Here is a 22903-nt window from a genome sequence, read left to right as displayed (position 1 = left end):
TGGTAAGGGGCAGGGAGACAAGCCAGAAGAGTTTTAAATGCAAATATCTACCAAGGGAACCATTCCTTAACCACCCCTGAACCCCTGCCAGCATCCTGGTATTTCTGCTACCAAATCTCTGACTAGTTATATAAAGGTTTTTGTTTCCAAGGAAACCACTGACATCTATGGAATTTAATGAACATAAAAAAGGAACTATGCCATATAATTTACATCTAAAGATAAATGTGAATAGCTGTCAAAACCATCACACACACACGCACACACACACACACACACACACAGATCATTCAGTAAGTTTTTAGCCCTATTTTGCTCCATTTAGTAAAGATATAAATAAGCACACATTTATAGTAACAGAATGACAAAACAAACCAAAAAGCAAATCAAAAAAAACTATTGAAGCATGTTAGGTAAATTAAGAAATAGTTGGAACCAAGAATAAGAGTCAAAGGTTGATCTCCTTAGCAAGCAGGAGAAAAAAGGAGAAACCTTTATTTTGTGGTGTAAAGAGTTTTCTTCTTCTTTCCTAAACCTCAAATATCTATACCAAATTTTATGACTGTGACTTCACATAATGGTGAAATCTGTACAAAATCAGGGAAACAGCTTATAATCAGCAATGGGAGACAATAAATAAAGCATTCATTTCAACTCCAGGCCTCATGGATGATTCATTGAAACCACTGTTGTATAACATCCAAATAACAGCTCATTATGAGATTTATATATTGGCATCCAGATTCTATGATGAGCTATTTGAGATTTGACAACCCTTAAATAAATGGCCTAATTTGAATATTAGCAGGAAATGGTCATGATATAAGGAAAATATTTACAGCATATATAAAAGGGTATCGTTAGTAAAGTTACTAGTGTGCCAAAGTGAAGTCTCAATAAAAAAAGAAAAGCTAGAAGGAAATTCATCATTTGACCTGAATTCACCATTTGATTCCCTCCATGAAATATTTTTTAGGCATCCAGGATATGTACTCTTCTGGTTCTTCTCCCTCCTCACTGGTTGCTCCTTCTCAGTTTCTTCCTCTTTTTTAAAAAATGTGGTAAAACATACGCAATAGATAATTTACCATTTTTAAGTGTACAGTTCAGTGGCATTAAGTAGATACACACTGTTGTACAACCATCACCACCATCCATCTCTAGAACTTTCTCATCTTCTCAAACGAAAACTCTGTACCCACTAAACAGTAACTCCCTATTTTCTCCTCCCCCAGCCCCAGCAACCACCATGCAACTTTCTATCTCTATGGATTTGACTTTCAATAGCTACCAGCACACCTCATTTTATTGCACTTTGCTTTATTGTGCTTTGCAGATATTGTGGGGTTTTTTTTGTTGTTTGTTTTTACGAATTGAAGGTTTGTGGTATTCCTGAGTCCAGCAAGTCTATTGGTGCCATTTTTACAAAGCATGTGTATGCTTCATGTATCTGTGTCACATTTTGGTAATTCTCAGAATATTTTAATAATTCGTGTATCTGTTATGGTGATCTGTGATCAGTGATCTTTGATATTACCACTGTAATTGTTTTGGAGCATTAGGAACTGCATCTATATAAGATGTTGAATTTAATGAATAAATGTTGTGTGTGTACTGACTGCTCCATTGGCCAACTGTTCCCTTATCTCTCTCCCTCTCCTGGGGCCACCCTTTTCTCTGAGACACAATATTGAAATTAGGCCAGTTAATAACCTTACAATGGCCTCTAAGTGTTCAAATGAAAAGATTCATGCATCTCTCACTTTAAGTCAAAAGCTAGAAATGATTAAGCTGAGTGAGGAAGGCATGTCAAAAGTCAAGATAGGACAAAAGCTAGGCCACTTGTGCCAAACAGTCAGCCACCCAGTTGTGAATGTAAAGGAAAAGTCCTTGAAGGAAATTAAAATTGCTACTCCAGTGAACACACAAATGATAAGAAAGCAAAGCAAACGTACTGCTGATAGGGAGAAAGTTTGAGCCATCTGGATAGAAGATCAAACCAGCCCCAATGTTCCCTTAAGCCAAAATCTAACCCACAGCAAGGCCCTAACTCTCTTCAGCCCTACGACAACTGAGAGAGGCTAGGAAGCTGCAAAAGAAAAGTATGAAGCTAGCAGTGGTTGGTTCATGAGGTTTAAAGAAAGAAGCCTTCTCCATAACATACAATTGCAGGGTGAAGCAGGAAGTGCTGATGGAGAAGCTACAGCAAGTTACCTAGATCTAGCTGAGATCAATGATGAAGGTGGCTACACCAAACAACAGGTTTTCAATGTAGACAAAACAGTCTTCTGTTGGAAGATGATGCCATCGAGTACCTTCATATCTTCAGAGAAGTCAATGCCTGCCTGATTTCAAAGCTTCAAAGGACAGGCTGACTCTCTTGTTAGGCATTAAGGCAGTTAGTAACTTTAAGTGGGAGCCAATGCTCATTGACCGTTCTGGAAATCCTAGGGCCCTTAAGAATTATGCTAAATCTATTCCACGTGTGCTCTATAAATAGAACAACAAAGTCTGACAACAGCATATCTGTTTACAGCATGGTATACTAAATACCTTAAGCTTAACTGTTGAGACCTAATGCTGAGAAAAGATTCCTTTCAAAATATTAATGCTCAGTGACAATGCACCTGGTCACTCAAGAGCCCTGATGGTAATATACAAGGAGATTAATGTTGTTTTATACCAGCTAACACATCCATTCTGCAGCCCATGGATCAATAAATTTGACTTTCAAATCTTATTATTCAAGAGATACTTTAGGTAAGGCTACACTGCTATAGATAGGGAAGTTTCAGATGTATGTATGCTAAGTAAATTGAAAACCTTAATTCACCATTCTAGATGCCATTAAGAACATTCATGATTCATAGGAGGAGGTCAAAATATCAACATTAAGAGGAGTTTGGAAGAAGCTGTTTCCAATCCTCATGGATGCCCCTTTACTTCAATGGAGAAAGTCACTGTAGTTGTTGTAGTAATTGCTAGAATACAAGAATTATTATTAGAATCTAAAGATGTGACTGCTTTCCTGCAATCTTATAATAAAACTTGAACGGGGAGGCAGGGCCAAGATGGCCAACTAGGAGCAGCAGCCATCAGAGGCTCCATCAAAAAGAACCATAATAGTGTGCGAATCCTCCACCAGCAATCAGGATATCCAGGTTCTCTCATCAGAACTGACTAGGCAGCTGGCATGACCCATGGAGAGGAAAGAAGAGCAGTGTGGTGTGGCAGTCCACCTGAGAGCCACATGGGACAGGGGAGCCCTCACCCCCCAGCCGAGGAAGGCAGTGAGTGAGTGTGCTACCCAGCTGGGGAAACCACGCTTTTTCCACGGAACTGTGCAACCCATGGATTGGAAGATCGCACTCGTGAACCCACACCACTGGGGCCTAGGGTCCCAACCCCAGAGCTGTGCAGATTCTCAACAGCCTCTTAGCTCGAATCTGCTTAAGCCTGCCAAGTTCCCAGGGGGAGGGGCCACCAGCACCACAGCTGTGGCTGCCTGCTGTCTAAGCCATTCGAACTCCTTAGAGGAGGGGCAGCAGCCAGCACTGGGACTCATAACTGCCTGTCATGCGAAGCTCCCTGGGTGGGGGAAGGGTGGCATCCATCTCTACAGCTCCAGGCCACGCTTTTCCCCTCCTGGGACCAGGGAGACTGGGCAGCTTGGTCCCAAGAGATTCCCCCACAGCCCAACACACCAGTCGTGGTTGACTGCAGTCAGAGTGCCTCTTCAGGCCTGACCCTGACTCATCCTGTCTCACTCGGTGGGACCTCCTTGCAGGAACTCCAACTCAGCCAGAGGCTCAGGGAAAGAACCGTGATCTTCCTGCGCCTGAGCCCCAGGGGGAGGGGGGACCACAGTTTCTGTGGACCAGCAGACTTAGGTTTTCATCCTGGTAGTTCTGAGGAATCCAGGCAACCCAGACGAGTGGATTTCCCTCCAGCGAAGCACATCCCCTACACCAAGGGACAGTCAAAGTGCTTCATTAAATGGATCCTGTTCCCCATGCCACCCAGCTGGGTGAGACCCTCTAACAGGGTTGTCAGATACCCTATACAGGAGCAATCTTACTCGCATCAGGTTGGTGCCCCTTGAGGTCAGAGATACCAGAAGAAGGAGTAGGCACCCATCTTTGCTATCCTCCAGCCTCCTTGAGTAACATCTCCTGGTGCAAGAGCAAACCAGATGAATAGGGCCTGAAGTGAACCCCAGCAAACTGCAGCAGCCCTATAGAAGACGGACCTGACCATTGAAAGAAAAACAAACAAACAGAAAGCAACGATAACAACATCAACAACAAAAATTCCCCACAAAAACCCCATCCAAGGGTCAGCAGCCTCAAAGATCAAAACTAAACAAACTCATAAAGACAAGAAAGAATCAATTAAAAAAACACTGAAAACCCAAAATGCCAGAGTGCCTCTTCTTCTCCAAAGGATCTCAATGCCTCTCCAGCAAGGATGCAGAACGGGACAGAGGATGAGATGGATGAATTGACAGAAGCAGGCTTCAGAAGATGGATAATAAAAAACTCCACTGAGCTAAAGGAGCATGTTCTAACCCAATGCAAAGAAGCTAAGAACCTTGATAAAAGGTTAGAGGAGCTGCTAACTAGAAAACCAGTTTAGAAAGGAACATCGATGACCTGATGGAGCTGAAAGATACAGCACGAGAACTTCATGAGGCATGCACAAGTATCAATAGCTGAATCAACCAAGTGGAAGAAAGGATATCAGAGTTTGAAGACCACCTTGCTGAAATAAGGCATGCAGACAAGATTAGAGAAAAAAAATGAAAAGGAACAAACAAAGCCTCCACGAAATACAGGACTATGTAAAAAGACTGAACCTGCAATTGAATAGAGTACCTGACAGGGACAAGGAGAATGAAAACAAGCTGGAAAACACACTTCAGGATATTATCCAGGGGAACTTCCCCAACCTAGCAAGACAGGCCAACATGTAAATTCAGGAAATACAAAGAACACCGCTAAGATACTCCACAAGAACATCAACCCCAAGACACACAATTTTCAGATTCTCCAAAGTCAAAATGAAGGAAAAAATGTTAAGGGCAGTCAGAGAGAAAGGCCAGGTCACCTACAAAGTGAAGCCCATCAGACCAAGAGCAGACCTCTCAGCAGAAACGCTACAAGCCAGAAGACGGGGTTTTACTGTGTTGGCCAGGATGGTCTCGATCTCCTGACCTCGTGATCCACCTGCCTCGGCCTCCCAAAGTGCTGGGATTACAACTGTGAGCCACCATGCCCAGCAGATTTCTTTTTTTAAGACCTACTTTAAAACTACCACCATTTCCTCACTCTTAAATAAAATGATATATGATGGCATAGCTGTTTGTCTTTTTGTTCATTGCTGTTTTCCAGCGCCTGTAACAGTACCTGGCAGAAACAGTCACTCAATGACTTCTGTCTAATCAATAAAAGAATGAAGTAAAAAAGCTGTCACGTTTATGTAGAGATTAGGAAAGAAAGCCTAATCAATTTTTAAAATTTGATTTTACCCTAATCTACCTAATGTGATTCTGATGATACTACGTACCACCTAGAATTTAATTGTGGCCTAGATATTTACAAAGAATCTACATTAAAATTAACATTACATATCTAACATAACTGCTGTTTACTAATAGAATAAACTAGTTGTCAGATCAGCACAACAAGCAGTTTATTTTGTATAACTATAAAAATATTTTTCAATGACATTGCTGTATGCATTCTTGAGAGCTGGAAGTTGGCAGCACACAGTTTTCATGTACTAAAGTTGGGAGAGCCTCTGTGACCGTGAGGTCACTCCCTGTGGTGTCCAAAAGCAATCCTAGAATGCTTTTGAGAAGCTACACATAAAGAAGCTTGACACAAGTGTTTAATCCTTTTTGTTGGCATAGCACCTTACCTTGGCTAGAGTGTGACCTTTTTTTTTTTTTTTGGTTCACTTGGTTTGTATGACGAAGGTAAGAAGTTTCAGGTTATGTAAACTTACTCAACATTAGTTTTCGAATCTGTAAGGTGGAAAGCCATGGGTGTTTAACTTCTCAATTTAAAAGCTGGAATCAAGGGCTAATGGAACTTACATACCTAAAACCACGTATCCCATGCCCCATTTCATAGATGAGGAAGTAGAGGTGCCGGCAGACAGCACAAATTCCTTACGCCTGTTAATGGCAAAGCTGGCACTTGAACCCACATCTCCACTTTCCCCACTTTTCCATACCACTAAGCACTCAATACATGCTGAGAATCATGAGGATGAAGAAATGATCTTGTTCAGCATCACTTTTAAAACTTCTCCGATATGTATTGCCCACAGTAAAAATTACACTTTATGCTGTGACTCAGAACATACAGTCACATGAAAAAAGTTTCACAAAACCACTTGCTCTGTACAAGACAAGTTTATTTTCCACTCTCATCAAGTTTATTTTACTTTATGGAACCTGCACATGAGCCACTGAATGGATCTGGTGGGTCAGGCACTGCTAATAGATCAGAGGCCGCAGTGATAAACACTCTTTTTAAAAGCAAAGATCTTTTTGAAGTGACGATCCAGAAAGTACATGTATAAGCACAGACAAGATATATATACCACAGCATCTTGCCCTTACGTGTGCTTCACAAAACCAGGGAGGGCGGGAAGGAGGGAGAGAGAGAGCAAGAAAAGAAAGTAAGCACCTTTTAGATTTCAAAGGATACTGTGTTTCTTTTCTTTTGGTTATTACATTTGGATAAAGATCTCCCAAGTTCTCTCTAATGTGAAATTCTAAAACTGGCAACTTGAACAAAGGTTATATACAGAAAAGAAGATCTGAAATTGCATGTATTGTGTTGGGTGTTGACATTTAAATTCATAAACAGGGTAACACATGGAAGCTTTTCCATTTCCTATAAATGTTATTTCAAATTACAGCAGGCACAAAACACAGTTCATTTTCAACCAGATCTTGAATTTTTATGTAGTGAGATTCTGTAAAAAACAAAAATAATATGAATATAGACATAAATATTTGTGGGGTGCCTGGGTATTTTGATAAATATCTGCTTCACAAATGTTCTTCCTTCCTTTATGGTCTATAAGCCTCCGCAGAAAGTCTTGCACTCAATCTGTCCTTTTGTTACATTGCCTTTCTGTCCTAAGTTTCCAAGCTTTCTTCACTTTATCCTGATATCTTTATACTTTTAATATTTTAAGTCCTGCTGCTGCTTTTGTTCTAACCAACTCAATGGTTTAGTTTTCCTCTTGCAGGCCATACACCTTCTGCTACATGGTAGTTATACTGTAATCATAATGCAATTCTCTGATGGGCAGCTAGTCTCTCTTTGGGGCCACCCCATATGACACTGTTAGGTGGGGAGGCCAGGAGCTGCCAATGGTGGTGTGCAGAGGGTAGTATCCAAGGGGAAACCGAAGATGGAAAAGGACCCGGTATTAGTCCATTTTCACACTGCTATAAAGAACTTCCCAAGATGGTAGTTTATGAAACAAAGAAGTTTAACTGACTCACAGTTTTGTATGGCTGAGGAGGCCTCAGGAAACTTACAGTCATGGTGGAGGATGACGGGGAGGCAGGCACCTTCTTCACAAGGAAGCAGGAGAGAGAGTGAACTCAGGAAGAACTACCAAACACTTATAAAACCATCAGATCTCGTGAGAACTCACTCACTATCACGAGAACAGCATAGGAACTGCCCCCCATGATTCAATTACCTTCACCTGGACTCTTCCTCGACACATGGGGATGATGGGAATTTACAATTCAAGATGAGATTTTGGGTGGGGACACAGCCAAGCCATATCAGAACCCCTTCCAGAACCTTGGATGGCATACTGATGAAGAAAAAGAGGCACCTAGTCCTTGGTGACATTAACTGAGCAGTGGAATGAAACTTCACCTGAACCTGGCAATTCCACTAAAATTTTCAATACATTCCAGTCATTTTCAATAAATTATATTTTTATTTATCCAATTTGAGCTGAGGTTTTCTCTGGAAATTTGAAGATTTTAAACTGATAGTAATAGCAACTTTTTTCTTGCCTGTCAATCCACAACCCTCTTTGAGATAAGCCCCTCCTCTGATTCCTCTTGCTGACATAAACTTTTCCAAATTAAGTGAGTGAAATGAAAAGTGGCATTCTACAATTCTGACTTGAATTTTTTAGTGATAACAAAAACAACAATTGTTACTACCAACAATATTCGCTAATATTTAGTAAGTACTTATTATACACCAATAGTAAGTTAAGGCAGTGGTGCTCAAATTTTGCTGCAAATTTGTTTTCAAATCCGTCCTGCCCACACCACACCTGTATCAATTTGATTCTTATGGTACCAGCATTTCTGGAGGCGGAAAACACACATCAGCATTTTTGAAAGTTTCCCAGGTAATTCCATGAGCAGTTAAATTTGAGAACTCCTGTGCTAAAGGTTTCCTAATGAATTATTTCATTTAATCCTTATAGTAACCATTTCAAGCACTTATTATTATCATTATCATCACCATTTAGCCAACGAGGAAGAAGCCAGAGTCTCAGGAAAGCCACACAGGTAATATTTAATAGAACCAGGCTCTGAAAATGTTAAAGGAGAGTGAGGTTCTTGAACATCAGCAAGGAATAGGAGGGGAAAAAGGAAGCCAGGAGCATAGGTAATCCGAAGAGAAAGTAATCAGTCCCTCCAAGAAAGAGTTGATGGAGAAAAGCTGTCAAAGTCAGAGTATTCTGAGTGTTAAAAATCCATCCTCATGAGAAGCATTTTAGGATCTAACAGTGGTTTATCAGCTGAGCACAGTACAGGCGCTACTTCTGTTCATTTGTCACTGTTCAGTAGACATTTATCAAACTACATCCATAAACGAAACACTTAACTGATAAGCAAGCTGTGTACTGCAATAAAAGAGACAGATCCAAGCCTGAAAGAAACCCTCCATGTGGCAGCAGAATTCACTTTGACTTCCAATGCCTGGAGACAAAGGGGGCTCTGAAGCAGTGTCGGCAACTGTCTTTAACTATTATCGATATTGAAATTGCAAGTTAGGCCAATAAACTTAGATTCAAAGACAAATTTCATAGCTACATTATCAATATAGTTCTTGGAGGTAACAGGCTTATATGAAATTTGGCTGAAATGTTGTTGGTGGAAGAAGAAAAAATATTCTTTCCTATACTAAAAACTGTGACCAATTTTGAATCATCAACAAAGCATTAATTATGGTAAGTCTGATACAAAACTGAGAGGCTAAACTATTGAAATTCCATGTTGCTAAGGAGATAAATGTAAATAACAGACTAGTTTCATATGAAACACTTATAGAAGCCTTCCTGAATACAGTTCTAATTTTTCTTTCTAAAAATCTTTGTGTTTTACATTTTAACATAGATCATTTTAACCCTTTCAGCAAAAAATAAAATAAAATAAAAAAATTAAACAGCATAGCAGCTGTGTGTTTGCTGTGTCATAGAATTTGCTGGCACCTACTGCCTTTTTACGCCTCTGAAGAATAATTATTCCAGGTGATTTTTTTGTCTTGCATCTCCAAAGCAACAGATCATTTTAATGTCAGAGAAAGAATTTTGACTTTTAAAAGATAAAACAAAAGTTGTGGGAAGACACTCAAATAGAAAATAGCTGGTTTTATATCAATTATGGAAAGAGGCATTGAGCTCCTAAATGGCAACTGTACTTCTGTGTCTGCCAATACCCTCTCTGCCAGAAATGAAGTATGTAAAGTACTAAATTTTAAATAAAATGAAGAATAGTTTTAACTTTGATGGCAAGTCAACATATCTTGCTACTATATCCTACCAGATCATCTAAGCTTAAAAAAATTATGTTCTTCATCCAATATTTAAAAAGAATCTTCAAAAAATAGACTGAAAACACTTCTTTGAATATTTCTTCAGTTAAGATTTTCAAACCAAAACAAATGACACTGCACACAATTCATCCCAAAGTATGCTGATCTTTACTAGTAACATTTGCAGAATTAAGACCATACACCTTTTGGCATGGTGGATGGAATCATTTCAATGGCAGAGCATTTCAACATGGGAGTTCTATTCATCATGTCTAATGGTTAGTTCCCATATGTTTACGAGGTTCAAAGATTTTTTCAAATAATTTCAAGTACTTTGTAATCATTTAGAATTACCCAGTAACCTGGGCATTGTTGTTGTTGTTGTTCTTTCAAACAAAGGCAAAATTAGAGGACACAAAGCAAACCCCTTTTGTTCAAGAGCCCACATATTTGTTCATTGTTCCCATCATTTAATAAAAGTAAAAGTGTTTAGGGCATACTGGCTATTGTGTTTTACAACATCTACAACATGGAAACTTTTAATGGGGGCAATTAATTGATATGGTGACACAGCTAAACAATCAAGGCAGCATCTGGTGAATGCACAACACTCAGCCTCCTACCTTGGGAGCTTTGGCGTGTCTCCCACATCTGGCATCTTTGACAAGGCTGAGATCCAGTAGCTCCGTCTCCTGGAAGGCAAAAACGTGAAATCATTAAGCAACCACACAGATCTTTCCTCTTTGTTTTATGTTATTGACATCACTTAAAAAATTATCTTGAGACTTGACTGAAGACTTCTCTGCAGTTGGGATATTTCTTTCCTCTTACGTCACTTCTCAATTGAATTAGAATGGAAACAAAAAGACAGCTAACTGCTAACTGCTCAGTTATACATTTTGAAAGCAAAAAGTGTGTGGTTATGTCCCCAGTCTATCCTAAAAGCCATTCCTAAATCATGATGAATCAGGTCTTCTTGTTCTTCCTGTTGAATATAATCCTGGGAGTCACTGAGCATAGGTGAGGGTATGAGGGTATGTCGGTAGAGAGAAGGATTAGGGAGGAGGACGGAGTGAGATGCTCCCATCGGCTCACACACATACCCAGCTTATCTGGCCAAGGCAGAGATACGAATCTGCCTCCCACAGCCACCAGCCTTTTGCACACATACCTCATGCCCTGATCTTTTCACTTAATCATTACCCATCATTGAACACCTGTGATACACAAGTTACTCTAGGGAATAAGGCGTACAAGATATGATTGCTTTCCTGGATGGACCTGTTATCAAATAGGAGTGTAAAGAAATGTGTATGTGTAAGACGGGGGGAATGTGTTAATGACAATTTTAAAATCAACTACCATGGTTGGGGGGCAGCAAAGACAACACGATTTTTTTCCTAGGAGCTCAGAGAAAAGTTTATGAGAAATCATTAAGCTTGGAAAAAACAAGTAGGGAGGGAGTTCCTCCCAGTTGGAGGGGAACATATGAGCAAATGCCTAGATGAGAAAGGCCCAGAGGTTTTGGCTGAACCTTGAGGTATTCGTGGCCTTTAGACACTTAGAGACAGAGAACATTACAGGGAAAGGAGGTAGGGAGAAGGACAGAGAAGCATCCAGGAGTGAAGAACTGCAAAGGTGCAGGCACAGTGGTGTTGTAGAAGGATGGAAGCGGATTCACATGGGAGGACATCCAGTATTCCATTTGGCTAGAGCATAGAACATGTGACAAGAAGTCATGGGAGATGACACCAGAAAGGAATATGGGCCAAAGAATGGAAACCCTGAATGTCTGGTTAAGGCGACTGAGCCATGAGGTTTGTGACACACACAGGTTGCTGCATTAGACAGTGGACTCTACCACCAGCCAGGTAGGACTGTGGTGCAGTGAACAGTTGTCTTAAAGTGACTCCAGATGTCCTAACTATGATTCCTGGGCAATGAGCAAGCTGGATGGAGCATCGAGTCCCCTTCTCCCAGCAGGAGGCACTGTGTCCTAATTCAGTTGCCAACAGAACCTCTGGATAGGAGTGGCTCTAAAGTCTTAAAGGCCAAGCTCCCTAAGAACCAGCACCTTTTGTTCTTAGGTAGCTTCTTCAAACAGCTGCTGCCAGTTCCAAATGTCTGGTGCAAACTGATCTGATTATTTTTCTGCACCTAAAATTGCCTTGTAATAAGGGCCAAATAAAAGGTGAAGTCTCACCCCTCGAATGCAAACCCACACAGCAGGTCCAACAGAGCACCTGATACACCTCTCTGTGGGATGAAGGGTGGACAGGAAACAGTGAGTCTCTGCTCTTGCTCACTCTGACCCTGTAAGTTTTCTTTTCCCCATTTTAGAGGGTTCCTTAGCCCATTTCATGCTATGTCTGACCCTGTGGAAATCCTCCCAAACCCCTGGGGTGTGACAGGTGGCAACCCAGCAAGGAACTTGCAGGTCAGAGTGACTGATGCCTCAGTTCCCCGAAGGCCATACCATCCACAGTATTGGAGGTTACCTTATGAGTGTTAGAAAACAATGGTCTCAACCATGTTCAATGCTTCACTTAGGACACAAATGCACATTATAGAACGCTCTCTGAAGAAACGGTAGAAAAACCAGACGTGAGTAAGTTAAGCACATGCCCAAGTTTCTTTATCTCTACAGCAATGACCACCAAAATATTTGCTGGAAGAGGAGAAACAGTAAGGGAACCAAGCTTGAAGAAGTTTAATCTAGAAGATGGGAAATAAGTGGAGATCTGAGAGATTAAAGACAAGAGACAAAATGAAGGTAAGTAATTGGAAGAAAGAGGAGAGAGATGGCAGTGGAGGAACTGACTGAAGGAAAGAGGGAAGTCATAAAACACACTGCAGTTTCCACCTTTCCTACACTGAGACTTAGAAGTTTGGGCAAATTGATAGTGCATTCTGGAGAGGCTGGTTTGAGGGCTTTATCCAAGTGGAAATGCCAGTAATTAATTCACTGGAGCATTATTTATTGAATGCCTACAATGTATCAGGTATATGCCAGTACTGAGAAACTAGAACATACGAAGATAAGATCCCAGTTTCGATGAGCTCATACAAACAAGCCAAATACTATATGCTAAAGGAAATATTTCAAAGTGCCCTACAGACATGGGCTACAGAGAGCTATGGCATGATTTCAGCCAGTACACAAGGATGAGACAGAGTTTGCCAGCCTTATAACTATGTGATTGGGGTGGGAGGGTGGGTGTGGTTTCAGAGAGAGGAAGTTGCGGGTAGAAAATCACAGAAGCAGGAATTGTGTGCAGAAAACTACAACTTACTTAGGATATGTCACAGAGGTATATGGAGCATTAGCAACAATCACTTTGGGATTTAGTAGTCATTACATGGGTGTTCTCTTAATAATTATTTATAAAACACTAACATTTATGTTTGATGTAATTTTCCATATATATTGCATGATGCTTTTACATCTATGTAGGATAAAAATCTCTCTTACACACACAGTATGTTTACCTAATTAACAGTAATCCTTTCTTTTCTTTTCTTTTTTTTTTTTTTTTGAGAGACAGGGTGTCACTCCATCACCCAGGCTAAAGTGCAGTGGTGCAATCTCAACTCACTGCAACTTCCACCTCCTAGGTTCAAGTGATTCTCGTGCCTCAGCCCTCGAGGAGCTGAAATTACAGGCACGCACCACAATACTCGGCTAATTTTTGTGTTTATAGTAGATACTGCATTTTGCTATGTTGGCCAGGCTGGTCTCGAACTCCAGACCTCAAGTGATCCACCGCCTTGGGCTCCCAAAGTGCTGGGATTGCAAGCATGAGCCACCGTGCCCGGCCTGTAATATTTTCTATTTAAGGAAATTCCTCCCAATTGAAGAAACAATAGACTTAAACATAACTTGTTTGATTATATACACGAAGCCCAAATTGAATTAACAAAGAACTAGATCTTAGCAGGCATCATTACATAGACTTTTGCATTACAGATAATGAACTCTGTATTCCACTTCCAGGATTCATTCCCCAAGCCATGGAAGGGTAGTTAACGCCAACTGTGTGCATGAAAACCACCGCAGGGCACTATCATCGAGGGTAATGTGGCGTGGGGAAGACCCAGGTGGAAAAGCTGTCCATGAACTCATTTGGCTAGAAAGCAATGATTAAAATAGTGCCTCCCACTTCTATTAACATGCCACAGGCACCCCTCTGGAGTTTAACTGCATCCCTTTCTCTCTGCCACTAAAAAGAAAATGAGGAACCCAATGCATGACCACAAAAGTGTTTCTTGTATCATTAAAACTTTTTCTGGGTTAATTTTCTTGTGACAATAGTTTTAACAACGCACTCTCATTACAATAAAGCAGTGAAATGGTCCCTTTCTGCCCTTCCTCAGTTCAAGAGTTTCTGTTTTCCAGCTTTGTGGAATTCATTATTTCTTTACTCTTCTCTTTGAGAGAGAGAGAGATTACAGGTATATATGCAGAAAACTTGGGTTTGAGTGAGGACCTTAAAATTAATTATTCATGTATTTAGTCAGTAACTTTACCACACTGAGCATCAATTTTGTCATCTATTAAATGGGTAGGAGCATACCTTCCATATCAGTGGCTCTCCAGCTGTAGCCTGCATTATAGTTGCCTGAAAGGCTTATTAAAATATAGATTTGCTCCATGTCACTTGTCAGAATTTCTGGTTCCATGAGTCTGGGGCAGGCCTGAGAATCTGCATCTCAAATAAACCTACAGGTGATGCTGATGTTGCTGGTCCAATGACCACACTTTGAGAAGCACTAATGATATACTCACGTTGTTATAAGGCCTTTCATGTGAACATCATTGATAAAGCAATACAATACTTATGTTAATATGAAGAATCTATAACTATCATTTCTTTACATCAGGAACTGTCAAACAAAAATATTACATTTACTGAATGTAAAAGTGTGCCTAGCGGGGAGATTTAGCTGAAGAAAAAACTATTGAATGACAAACGCTATCGACTGCTACTGTAATAATCTCTCTTTAGGATTAAATCATATTCTATCCAAGCAAATGTCCTAGGTGTTCAGCAACTCAAGCAACCATTGAAATTATTTTATCACAGATGTTTTACTATAGAACATTTGCATTATACTTTATAACATTAGATACATCTTTAGAAAAGTGGAAGAAAGAAATTTAAATTTGTTCTCTCTAACCTTTAAGTCCATCCAACAATGAGAAAGGAATTAAGTGCCTAAAGTCACATAACCTACCTGAATCATTAAAGGAGGAATATACTAAAAGAACCGTTTATTTCCAAGGCCATTAATGATACCCTGCAAAGCTTGGAGATCACACTCTCAGGACCTCAGATGCATCCACTGATGCATTGATGGATATGCCCTCTCTTTTTGTCAGTAGGGATAAAAATGAATTAACAGCATGGATAGAAGTGAACAGTAATATTACAATAATATTGTAACTGTCTATTGACATGGGGTTTCACCACTTGGTGTGGATCCCTCAACAAAAGACCTTGGACTTTTATCTCCACTTGTATAGTGTTTAACATGAAGTTCAGCACAGAGGCTGTGTATTTCATCCTGGTTTGTGAATGAATGACACCCTGCTGAAGATGTTAATTATCAAACTCAGGAAGAAATACTGAATTTAAAACTCAACTCTATCCAGAATCCCAGTTTCTGTGCATTGTTACTCAGTGTGGTGAAGTGACTGACTGAATACATGAATAATTAATTTCAGGGTCTTCACTCAAACCCAAGTTTTCTGCATATATACCCTGTGACCTCTCTCTCAAAGAAAGGAGTAAAGAAATAATGAATTCCACAAAGGCTGGAAAATAGACACTCTTAAACAAACTCTTAAACAAACTGAGGTATTGGGTATTTAATAAAATGCTAAAAATCCATTATTACTAATTAAGGGGTTTTGGGTATTTAACAAAAATATTTTGAATGAGTGATGAGAAAACAAGCAAGCTAAGGGAAGACTAAATTGTCTTTGTTGTTTATTATTTAGCAGAGAGATTTCAATTCATCAGCCACAAACATACTGTGTGATGAGACATGAAATCCACTTCAAACTCAGGAGGAAATACAATTTAAAACTCAACTCTTTCCAGAATCCCAATGTCTGTGCATTGTTACTGAGTTCCGTTAGTCACCCAATATAATAATGTGCTTCAGGTTCATACTGTATATAATCAGAGCAGCAATTATAGTCATAAACATTTCACAGAGAAGATATTAATGGCTGGGTGTTTGCATTGTGATTATGTATACCTCCACATATGTGTGTGGTATAGTCATTAAGTTGGTCTACTTTGATTTACCAAAAGTCGCATACATTAATATATTTTATGGACTGCCAAACCTCCTTAAAATGCACTTTAAAAAAAAAATGATTTTAGAGTATTTTAATGAAGGGTTTTAATTTAACAAGAAGCAGATGGACTTAGACTCAATTATTTGTTCTTTAACTTTATTCTACTTCTGAGGGGGTGAAAAATCTGTGCAGTGTACCTCTCAAAGAAATCCCTGCACCATCTGCCACCTGGTCTCTCTTTTCCTTTGTTCCCTAGGCATGATTTTCATCTTTATTTCCACAACTTTCAGTGGAGACCCACAGTAAGAAACACCAATAGAAATGAGATGTACAGGTCATCAATAAGAACTAAGGCAGAGAAAAGAGAAAGATGATACATCTGACTTTCTTTATTTAAACACACTTAGATTTAATATAGTGCAGATTTCATAGAAGTAGGAGGCAGAAAATGTAAGTTCTTCCCCCAAATTATCACTTGTTATCAATGTAGTATTAAACAAGTTGCTATAGGTGCTCATGCATGTCTTGTATCCTCATCTGTCAAACACAGGTGCAGATGCCAGCAATATCTCCCTCGTTCGGCTGCTGCTAAACCAACTGAAATATTAAACTAAGATCTCCACTTAGTAAGGAGGGAGTACCAAATATATAGAAATTCTTATGCTTGCAAGATTTCCCATTCTAAGTGAAAGAGAAAAGATCCTAGCAGAAAAGTTAAAAGTTGTTAGGTAAGGCATCTAGAAGAAACACAAGGAATGCAAATAAACACAGAAAAAAAAAAAAGATCTGAAAACCTGGGACGCTATAGCTATTTCAAAAAAACGTAAAACCTAAGTAATAGAGAAAACTTCTAGAGAAACTAATTTTCATTTTTATGTGTTATAGGTAAATGAAAAATAGGATCAACATTTGAAATGGGAAAAGCAATGAGGATGTTCATGTGTTAGAGGTTGTATTGTAACTGTCAATTGACATGGGGTTTCACCACTTGGTGTGAATCCCTCGACAAAGAGACCTCGGACTTTTATCCCCATTTGTATAGTGTTTGACATAAAGTTCAGCACAGAGGCTGTATTTCATCCTGGTTTGTGAATGAATGACACCCTGCTAAAGATGTTAGGTATTTCAGACTTTGGCCCTAACAGGAACACAGTACGTAAAATACAAGTCAGACTCATCTTCACCCAGAAAACCAACAAGATACTTTATTTTTGCAAGCAACCGAGGGACATTGAAAATTCGTTAATACAGCAGTTGGAATTACCTTCCTTGCCCTCATGTTCTCATAAATATCATAGCATAAATGCGGGAAAAAGTAGGTGATCCAATGCCTGCGGATGTTATCGGTTCTATTCTTCAGTCTGTATGTTATCCCTGGCCCTACTTCCAAAGTCTTTGGCCCAATGTTATTGGCAAGTATATGAATGCAGCAGATAATGTGGAAGATAACTTTTCATTTTTAATTTATTTCCTTGCTTCCTTCATTGTTCCATTGCCTGTCCTAGGGAGATAAGGAATCCACCAACATCTGGAGTTCATGCATTCTTCCAAGAGCCAAGGTCAGTATCCAGGAAGATACTGAACCAAAAAAACCCAGACAATCTCTCTTAATGCACTTTTTAACCTAAAGAGTCTGCTCAGTACAAATAAAATAAAACCTGAGAAATTACAGTGGATGAGATTAAAGGTTCCTACACTAAAGGTGGCAAAGTCAAATAACATCCTTAATAATCACAGCAATAATAATTACATCTATTTATAATAGAGAACCAACATGTCAAGAATTGTAAAACAAAATTTGTGTGCATTATCTCATTGGTCCTTGTAATAATACTGTCACATAAGTATCATATTTCTCTGTTTTGCAGATGAGAGAACTAACAGAGATAGCTATGACTACTATTGACTACTGTTGGTCAATTGCACAATTTTCTCACAAAACTCTATATTTTTGCCTATCTTTGGTGGGCAGAACTCTGAAGATGGGCACCCTCATTCGGGTCTCCTGGTTTCCATGCCTTTGTGTAATCCCCTCCCTCTGAGTGTGAGAGGGACCTGCAACTTTCTTCTAACCAATACAATATGGCAAAGGTGCTGGGATATCACTCCCACCATTATGTTATGGAATACAGCAAGAGCGAATGGATTTTGCAGGTGTCATTAAGGTTCCTAATCAGACGACATAAAGTTAGCCAAAAGAGAGATATCTTGGGTGGGCCTTTCAAAAGAGGGCTTAGAAGCGAGAGTACTTGAAGCAGCAGAGACAGTAATATGCTGGCTGTTCTGTGTACTGACTATGGATAAGAAGACCTCTAGGAGATAAGAGCATCAGTTCTACCACCACAAGGAACTGAATTCTGGCAACAACCTAAATGAGTTTGCAAGAGGAACTCGAGCTCCAGGTGAGAACACAGCCCAGGAGACAACTTGATTTCAGCCTTGGGAGATCCTAAGCTGGTGAGACCCTCACCCACTGAAACTGTGAGATAATAAATATTTGTTGTTTTAAGCCATTAAGTTGTGGTAGTTTGTTATGAAGCAATAGATAACTAATACACTAACCCCATTGTTTCCAAGTTCTAATGCACTTAATTAAAAAGGAATGTAAATGAATTTACATATCTTGGCACTCCACCCACCCTGCATAAAAATGACTGCAATGCTGTCACCATTACTGAATATGCCCAAACAGAAACAATTACTATAATAGAATCACAGACTTTGGGAATGGAAAGAGAACACAGATGAGGAAACTAAGTCCCAGAGAAAATATGTTAATTGCCCAGGATCATTGACCCTATGTACATAATAGAAAAAATAATCCACATATCCTCAAACTTACTTTTTTCTAAAAATGTTTGATATTGATAAGGTAGCAGAGTATTGTGTAACATAAATGAAAGAAAACCACTTAAGTCTTTTTTCATGTATAAGAAAAAATATCATGATAAATAAATATAACATTAGTTTTCAGAGGCTGTGTCTGCACAAGGCAATGTGAAATATATCAGCAGATATGCAATTAATTTATTCCTTGCAGATTGCCAGGTGAGATAGTTTGGCTGCTGGTTGTGCAATAGCCAAATATTCTCATTCTTACTTCCTTCTTCAGCAACCTTAGAAATTCTTATACACTCATCTAAGAGTGTATAAGAAATATAAATGTACACTTATACATCTAAGAGTGTATAAGAGTGTATAAGAAATATAAAACATTTCTAAAGTTGAAAGTTAAATTCAGCTAAACATAAAATTGTATGTATAGCACCAAGACTTTATTAAGACATAAAATGAATAAAACTTAATTGTAACAGTATTTATGGTATAGTTGCATGCATCTATGACTCTGACGGAAAAAACTGCCACACTTTCTTCCAGATTCTAGGAAACATTATATTAGGAGATATATTTTAGTAATTTCTTTCAAATGATGAATGAAAAACAGGTGAGATTTAAGATGATACTAACTGCCTTCATTTTAACAAGATGTCAACTTATTAGGTTGACATTAAAAAACTGAGAAAAAGTTCCATAATCACCATAGATAATCTATATATGTTCAAAGATGAATGATTTCAGAAATATATTGGCTCTTTATAGCAATGTGTTTTATTTTTATATTACCAGGCATCTCACAGAGGAATTCTCCACATCTTTATGGATGAAGAATGATGTTGCATTAGTTCAGAACTCAGAGTTTTAAAAAAATCGCAACTATGATGATAAAGATGGCATTGTCACAATTTTCTGTTACTGCCTGTGATAAGCTAAATTCCTCATTTCGGACTAATCAGATTAACCAGAAACAGCATCCATCATTTTGCAAATAGTGTCATAAGTGCTAAAAACTATCTTCCTGAATATTTTGGGTGAGCATAGAATCTGATTTTCATAAAAGGTCTTTTGATAAGAAATATGGAAATGATATCGATTCATCAGGCAAACAAGCTGTTTCCATTTGAAAACTCCAGATGACATAAATGTAGCCAGATTTTCCCTTTGAATCATCTAAAATGTTATCTCTGGTTTACACCTATTTCACTGTGGCTGAACAGTCAGCCAAGCTTTTTTATCTGGCAGTGCAAACTACTCCCTCAATCTTACCTTAATATAATATTTGAACTCATCATTTATCTGCTTATAAGACTTAAATGACTTCATTTCTCCATACCAGTTGTTCTCCAAGTGTGGTCCTTTGACCTATAGCATCATCACTTGGGAACAAGTGAAAAATGCAAATTCTCTGGTCCAACCCTAGGCCTACTGAACTAGAACCTCTGGGGTGGCCAAACAATCTGTGCTGGGTGATTCACCTCCCAGTGGTTCAGATGCAATCTGAAGTTTGAGAATCTCTATCCTAGATATTAAATGAAGACAATGGCAGCCCACAGAGATGGCTAATTAGGTCTAGAATGGGTAGGGCATTCTGACACTCGGACAGGTTTCCTACATCCAGTTATAAAGTAGCTGCATCAGAATCCTAAGAGCAATGAGAAAACTGCTAATAAAACTGAGAAGTCTTCTTCAGACTACTATGCTTATCAATAGCTCTAATATCACTGTAGAATAAAGCAGCCATTTCCACGTTGGGCCCTAGAGGCCAGACAGTCAAGGAGAGGTTCTAAAAATGCTTGGTTGAATTCCACATGTTTTGATGTAGCCCTGTGCATTATACATTTGAGAGTGCAACCAACGTATTTTGTTTTCTCTCTCATCACACAGTATGGCATATCTGGTGATTTCCATATTTTCTGAAGTATAGATAGACGGCATTTATCCTTGCTTTACCTTAGTAGCTGATTGGTTATATCTACCTGGATAGTCTCATTTTTGCCAGTTTTTTATTCCAAAATATATCACAATTTTTTCTGCCAAAGGTTTGCATTTTAATGACCTTTTCGTCTCATAAAACATTGTGAATATGTAATGAGTTAATCTATTTTCCAAAATGAGATATTTTAGGTTGACACGTGTGTAATAATATGTCTTTTTTCCCCTCCCTTTCAAAGAAGATTTGCTACTTAAGATTGCTTTTGGCTTTCTGGCAGGACAGACGGAATCCAATTGAATCTTTTCTGATGCTGATTTGTGGGGGTAGGGGCTGGATATGTCTAAAAGGGAACATCATGCTTAATAAATTCTCCTGAGAAGAACATTCACTGAGTCAATCAATAAATCAGCCCCAAGGTTTTGCCTAAGTGCTGTAAATTTTACCAAAAGCGAACTCTCCTTTTTATTCAACTGTTGATCAATCTCAACACTAATGTAAGTACACAAAATGAAGCTAGCTGTTCATATTAAGAACTATGAATGATTGAAAAAAATCAATCTAGAGCCATTTTCCAATTACTCAGGAAGTTTGCCTAAAGCTCCTGTGGGAACCTGTATTGATACTAACCTGGTTCCCTGCCGGGCTCCTTGACTGGCTAGACACCCATCCTCCAGTGTCTATCAGCTTTATTCCTAACAAGTGACACTTGAAGCCTTTGACTACCTTTGGCTTCTTGGAGTCACTTCACTCATATGTGCAGAGAACAGGAAGTGCCTGGGATGCTAGGTCTCCCCAGAGAGCTGATAGTTCATGCCTGACAGACGCAGAAGAAGCAACTCCAGGTGTCATTTGTGCTCTGGAGCTTTCAGTAGCTCAGGTTGAGGCTGGTACTTCACCTGAAAGCTCACCCTTACTTAACACTTCTCCATCCATGTCTTGCTTCCTCCACTCTCTTACTGATGTCTACTGGAAGCAGCCTCCTTAATAAATCACCTGTATACAACCCCTTGCATCTTGGTCTGTTCAGAGAACAGGATCCAAATAGCTATCATTTGCAAATAATCAACTTATAAAATAATGTTAAACTTGAAATTTATTCTGAATCACATATTACTATTTTTAAACTTATATTTTTATATTAATCACTTTTTTGGCTTTAGATATATTTCTGTATGTGTTTGGAATGTTTAAAAATTTTCCTTGAAAATAGTTTTCATCATTATACCCACTAAATATGAGCATTCATCAAGACTAGGGGTTCTCAGTCACAATACACCACATTTATCTTATGTCATCTTAATCAGGTTTTAAAATATATTGGGTACTTCTGGGAAAACATATGCATAAATACCCTGTAATCTAACATGCAAATGGTTTTCCCAAAAGCTTTTTCTCATCATCATGTGAGAGACAGTGCCTGATTTTAAAAAAGAAATATTCCTTACTAAAAATAAATAAGTAAATCTATAAAAAACATCAGTTTACCTAATCTCCAAACCAGAGTTTATTTTTGTCATATCCATAGCTAAAAAGAAATATGTTTATATTCACTTTATTTTACTTTCTTCTTGGTAAAGGTTTATTATGTTTTCTACCCCCTAGTCTGACTTCCGTTGCATTAAAATAAAATAAAAATCTATCCATAACAGAAGATATAAAGCTCTACTCCAAAGTTGAGTAAACATAATTCATTTTATCATTTCATCAAAACTTTACTTAAAAATGAATAAGGATAATTTTTAAAAAGATCTTATGTGAATAACATGTTTTGTAGGAATTTTCACAAACACTATTAATTTAGTATTACTACCTCTTTATGAACAGGGAGGGAGTAAGTAAAAAGCAATCACTGTCAGACCAAAAGTGGGATGGGGACAGATTTTAAAGACAATGATAGGAAGACTGGGAAATGAAATAATTACTGTTCTTGAGAGGAGATCCTATAGGAAGAGGGAAAAGAAAAATAACTTAGGCCGGGCGCGGTGGCTCAAGCCTGTAATCTCAGCACTT

General features: G+C 38.7%; 1 protein-coding gene across 1 annotated transcript in view; it reads right to left on the bottom strand.

Annotated features, from left to right (window-relative positions):
* Positions 1-22903, bottom strand: part of PLCB1 (phospholipase C, beta 1 (phosphoinositide-specific)) — a 765482-nt gene that overhangs the window by 526154 nt on the left and 216425 nt on the right. The window contains exon 3 of the mRNA XM_011998595.1: positions 10439-10507. The gene's annotated coding sequence lies outside the window, so the exon portion shown is untranslated. The remainder of the gene's footprint in view (positions 1-10438; positions 10508-22903) is intronic.

This window comes from Mandrillus leucophaeus, unplaced genomic scaffold (assembly GCF_000951045.1).
Source record: "Mandrillus leucophaeus isolate KB7577 unplaced genomic scaffold, Mleu.le_1.0 Scaffold116, whole genome shotgun sequence".
Classification (NCBI taxonomy): Eukaryota; Metazoa; Chordata; class Mammalia; order Primates; family Cercopithecidae; genus Mandrillus; species Mandrillus leucophaeus.
Note: the sequence above shows the minus strand (reverse complement) of the source record. Positions and strands in the feature narration are given on the sequence as shown.